Consider the following 6017-nt stretch of genomic DNA (forward strand, 5'->3'; position numbering starts at 1 on the left):
ATCTAGAATCAACTGCCAATTTGGATGTTAGCAAAATGGGAGGAGCTCCCAACCATCAAAAACATTTATTTAGTATTAACTATATGCAAGACATTTTCCTATGCCCCAGGATCACAAAGGCAAAAAAACAAATAATCCCTGCTATCAATGAACTTACATTTTATTTGGGGAGACAATATATATGTACACATACATGATAGCATATGAAATCTATGCAAAATAAATACAAGTCATTTTGGGAAATATCTTTTGACTCTTTGTATCCAGTGTTTAACATAGTCCATGACACATAGTAGGAATTTAATACATGTTTATTGAATGGATGAATGGGAAGAGAGGTGATAGCAGTTGGCGAGAGGAAGGAAGGCCTTACTTAGGTAGTAACTGACTTAAGGGAGAAGAGATTTTCAAAGGTGAGGAAGAACAAGTGCATTTTGGGACACCCAGGGCAGAGAAATAGAATTGCAAAATGGGATGTCACGAATGAGAAATAGGAAGGGCTAATTTGACTGGGATACAGAAAGCAGAGTAATCTTTAATAAGTCCAGAAAGGAGGATGAGAGGCACATTGTGAAGGTTTTAAATGCCATTTGTTCCTAAAGAAAGTGAGGAGTCACTAGAAGCTACTAAGCAAGGAAATGACCTGGTTTGAATTGTGCTTGTAAATCTCATTTAAGCAGTTCTTTAGAGAATAAATGAGAGATTTAAGGTACAAAGATTAATAAGAGACTCTTCCAATAGTCTAAGTAAGTAGTGATTAAGACTTGAATTAGGGCAGTGCCTCTGAAAATGGAGATAAAAAGACAGATAGATATATAGAGCTGCAAAGACATAGCAGGGGCAGCTAGGTGGCTCATTGGACAGAGATCCAGATGGGAGGTCGTGGGTTCAAATATGGATTCAGATATTTCCTAGCTGTGTGACCCTGAGCAAGTCATTTAACCCCAATTGCCTAGCCCTTACCACTCTTCTACCTTAGAACTGAGACTTATTATTGTTAAAAGATAAGATAAAAGATAAGAGTTTTAAAAAGAAGAAAAGAAAAAGACATGGCAATGGAGAAAGTCAAGGATAAAATGCTGCAACTCTTTATTCTTACTTCTACTGGGGCTCATCTGCCACTGCTGCCACACTGAGGAAAGACAGTCAGGATTCATGAGCCATGTTAGCCAAAAGTGACAAAAAGATCAAGGCAATAATGAAAAAAAAATAGATCTTTTTATCAGAAGGAAAGATTAAACAATGATGACTTTGAGTTCACAGATGAGATCCAATAATTCATATGTAAACATGTCAGACTCTTACCTATCAAGCTATCATAGTCCTTCAATAAGTTTCTCTTACTCATTGAACTAGATTGTCTATTCCATTGGTCACAACCCACCCACGTATGATTTACTTCGCATCTTATGAGTACCTCAGCAATGGAAAGTTTTGCTTTCTATCAGATCTTACATTTAGGAAACCAGAACTTCTAGCTAGCACTCCATTTTTGGTCAGCATGGTTTTAATTTCTTTCCCATTGGGAAAGATTTCTCAGATTAGGGGAATAACAGTTCTCATCGATCATTACTCAAAGCTCTGGATATAGCAATTATACTTGTGCTTCTTCTTTCTTAGACGTATCCATGATTGATGAACAGTCAACTTTTGCCAGACCCTGAATAGTATGAATACTATAGATCAAGGGATGAAAGTCCTGAATCCGAGCAGCAGAGTTATGACAAGCAATGTTTCAAAAGTTGCCAGTTCTGTATTGGTAATGATTCCATTACTAGTAATATGGTGGCATACATTTACTCCTCCCAAACCAACATATTCAGTTGATACTGCTAGTAAGCCTTAAAACAAGAGTGTAAGCTGAAGTTTAGCGATGTCATTTTTGGGGCCAGGGGGCTGCATATATCTTTTTTCCAATCCTTACCTTCTGCCTTAGAATTGGTACTTAGTATTGGTTCTATGATATATGAGTGGTAAGGGGTAGGCAACTGAGGTTAATTGACTTGCCCTGAGTCACAAGGCTAAGAAGTATGTGAAGTCAGATTTGCACCCAGATCTCCTAACTCTGAGTCCAGCAATCTATATATCCACTGAGCCATCAAGCTGCCCCTTATATTGCATATTTCTTTTCATGGAGCCTAAAACTTTTCTTAGCAACAAAGGCCCATCCTAATAATTTAAACATTATTCAGGGATTTGGTTGTGAGTAATGGAATCACATAGTCTCTGAAGTTGAGGATCAACCAATGTGCAATGGGTGGTTTCATTTTATAGTCTTAAAAAGCCCGGGTCACTTAAAAATCATGATGACTTATCATAGTTGGTTCTTTCAAATAGAAAGGCCTGAATCCAACAATAAAGTATCAATAATACACATATAGAAGATGCCTCCTCTAGTTAAATAACATGGATGTTGGATAAGTTGAAATAACAAGGGTCCTATAGCAAAAGACCCTTCCCAGGTTTTGGTTTAGAATATTGATCAGCATTCCATGGAAGTATCACTTCAATCTATAGGCCAGCAAATAAATAATAACCTACAGTGTGGAGGTTATAACAGGGCAATAGCTTTAGTCTTTACTTCACCACCATCTACCCATCTATTTTTGCAACAACAAGCAGCCACTCCAAAACCCTGGCAATGTGTTTGGGCATAATGGAATGGATGGTAGCAAGATGGGGTAGTCTGAATAAAACTGGGTCTTCTCCTTCAGAATCTCCCTAATGTTGGAGAAGTCAAGGTCCATCAACAATTATAATCCTAGAGAGTACAGGAGTCTTCTGGTTAAGATGGCAGCAGAGTAAGGGGCAGCTGCTCGATCTCTCCTAACTGAAGCATACAGGACTCTTCAAGGAGACATAAAAACGAATCCAGACGAACGAAGGAACCCCACAACAGGGCGCAGCATTGAAGGTACACAGAATCGGGGCATTTCCACGCTATAAAGGGGTGAAAGAGCTCTCACGAAAATGCGAGAGGAAGAAGCCCATCCACCCCCACACACACACCACGCACAGCGCCAAGGCCAACACACAAGAGTGAAAACAGGATTGGGGCAACCAGTAAATCACTAGCAGCCCCAGGGCTTGTACCTGAGAGCTGCAAGATGTGGGACCCCAAGTGGCTGGGGGGCTTGCAGGGACTTTCCCCAAGCATCTACATGGGTGAAAACATTGCCCTAGGAGAGGACAAAGATCTCTAACGCAGGGACTTTCCCAAGCGTCTGAGCGGGTAAAGGCATTGCCCTAGGCGTGGACAAAGATCTTGAAAGCAGGGACTTTCCCGAGCATTTGAGCAGGTGAAGGCAGTGCCCTAGGCGCAGACAAAGATATCCAACTCAGGGACTTTCCTGAGAGTCTGCACAGGTGGAAATATTGCCCTAGACACAGACAAAGATCTCAAGCCCAGGCTTGGACCTCGAGAGGGGACCCAGTGCAGATGGGAGCTCGGCTGTGGAAGCAGCCCCTGAGAATCCTGAAGGAGCCTCGGGCAGAGGGGCAGACCAGGGACTACCAGGAGGCTTGACCCCTAGGACAAGGAAACTGGAGCCCTAGGGAGCTTAGAAAGCGCAGGCAGACCCTGAGTGTGAAGACAAAGCTGAAAAGGGGCGGGGCTAACAATGGCAAGCTGAGAACCCCAGAAGAAAAAGATTATCAAGAAAAACTCTGGAACACTTGACAACTTTTACACAGAGAAAATTCAGACAACAGAGGAGGACAAACAAGTATCCAAACCTTCCCAAAACAATGAAAACTGGTCACAAGCCATTGAAGAGTTCAAAAATGAGATGTTGAGGAAGATGGAAGAGATCTGGCCAAGAAAATAAGAGCTTAAAAGGCAGAATTTCACAATTGGAAAGTGAGGCAACTGAACTGAAGACCAGAAATGACCAGACTGAAAAGGAAAACCAAAAGATTATAACCTAAAACCAGTCCCTAAAGGCTAGAATTGAGCAATTAGAAGCCAATGATCTCTCAAACAACAAGAACAAATAAAACAAAGTCAAAAAACTGATAAAATAGAAGAAAACATAAAATATCTCAATGAGAAAGTGACAGACCAAGAAAACCGGTCTAGAAGAGACAATTTGAGAATCATTGGTCTTCCAGAAAAACCAGAAAATAATAGAAATTTGGACTCCATACTTAAAGAAATTATTCAGCAAAATTTCCCCGAAGTCCTACAACAAGAGGGCAATATAGACATTGAAAGGATCCATAGATCACCCTCTACACTGGACCCAGAAAAGTCAACAACCAGGAATATAATAACCAAATTCAAGAGCTTTCAAGTAAAAGAAAAAAATCTTACAAGCAGCCAGAAAGAGACAATTCAAATATCAAGAAGCACCAATCAGGATCACACAGGATCTGGCAGCCTCCACACTAAAAGACCACAAGGCTTGGAATATGATATTCAGAAAGGCAAGAGAGCTGGGCCTTCAGCCACGGATCAACTACCCATCAGAACTGACTATATACTTCCAGGGGAAAGTATGGGCATTCAACAAAATTGAAGATTTCCAAGTTTTTGCACAAAAGAGACCGGGACTAAATGGAAAGTTTAATACCCAACCACAAAAATCAAGAGAAACATGAAAAGGTAAATAAGAAACAGAGGGAAAAGAAAGAAAAGTCATAATTTTTTAAATTTGACTCTTTAAGGGCTTAAATAAGATCTAATTATCTGTATTACTATGTGGAGAAATGCTATGTATAATTCTCTGTAGTGAACTCTATTCACTATTATAATATTCACTATTATAGCAACCAGAAGAATAATTCATAGGGGGAGGACAGGATACTAAATGGTCTAAGATGACATGAGGGGTGGGAAAGGGGGGGGGAAATAGTAGGGGACACCAAGAAAAATCTGAGTAAATAAGAAAAATAGGATATTCTATTACACACAAAGAGGGCATGGGAAGGGGAGGGGATAAATACTATTATAAGGAGAGGAAGAGAGCATTAAGAGGTAATAATCAAACCTTACTCTCAGTGTAATCAACACGGAGAGGGAAGAGTAGCTTTATTATCCATTCGGATAAAAAACTCTATCTAACCCTACTGAGAAAGTCAGAAGGGATAAACCAAAGGGAGCAGGGGAGTAGGCAGGCCAAAAAAAGGGAGGGGAGAAGAAAGGGGAGGGAATTCATTAGGCCTTTAAAAAAAAAGAGGGGGATAACAAGGGAGGGGGCAGAAAGGGAAGTCAATCAAGGGAGGGGATAAGGGATACTGGCTCAAAGCAAACCACTGGTTTAAAAGAAAATAGTGTAAGAAGAAGGGGTAGGTCTAGGGGAAGATAAAAAATGTCAGTGAATGCACAACTGATAATTGTAACTCTGAATATGAATGGGATGAACTCCCTCATAAACCAGAAGCAAATAGCAGAGTGGATCAGAAACCAAAATCCTACCATATGTTGTCTACAAGAAACAAGGGGGCAGCTGGGTAGCTCAGTGGATTGGGAGCCAGGCCTAGAGACAGGAGGTCCTAGGTTCAAATCCAGCCTCAGACACTTCCCAGCTGTGTGACCCTGGGCAAGTCACTTGACCCCCATTGCCTACCCTTACCACTCTTCCACCTATAAGTCAATACACAGAAGTTAAGGGTTTAAAATAAAAAAAATAAAAAAAAGAAACACATATGAGGCAGGTAGACATACACAAGTTTAAGGTTAAGGGCTTGAGCTAAATCTTTTTGGGCATCAAATGAGAAAAAGAAGTCAGGAGTGGTTATTATGATCTCTGACAAAGCCAAAGTAAAAACAGATATGATTAAAAAAGACAAGGAAGGTCATTACATCCTGATTAAAGGCAGTATAAACAATGAGGAAATAATACTGCTCAATATATATGCACCAAGTGGTATAGCATCCAAATTCATAAAGGAGAAACTGGCAGAGCTCAAAAAGGAAATAGATAGTAAAACCATAATAGTGGGAGATATAAATATTCCTCTTTCAGATATAGATAAATCAAACCAAAAAATAAATAAGAAAGAGGTAAGAGAGGTGA

The 6017-nt window shown here is 40.1% G+C and overlaps 1 pseudogene; it reads left to right on the plus strand.

Moving 5' to 3' along the window:
- The first annotated feature begins 1211 nt into the window (after positions 1 to 1211).
- Positions 1212 to 6017, plus strand: part of LOC123241766 — an 11218-nt pseudogene continuing 6412 nt past the window's right edge.

This window comes from Gracilinanus agilis, chromosome 3 (assembly GCF_016433145.1).
Source record: "Gracilinanus agilis isolate LMUSP501 chromosome 3, AgileGrace, whole genome shotgun sequence".
NCBI lineage: Eukaryota > Metazoa > Chordata > Mammalia > Didelphimorphia > Didelphidae > Gracilinanus > Gracilinanus agilis.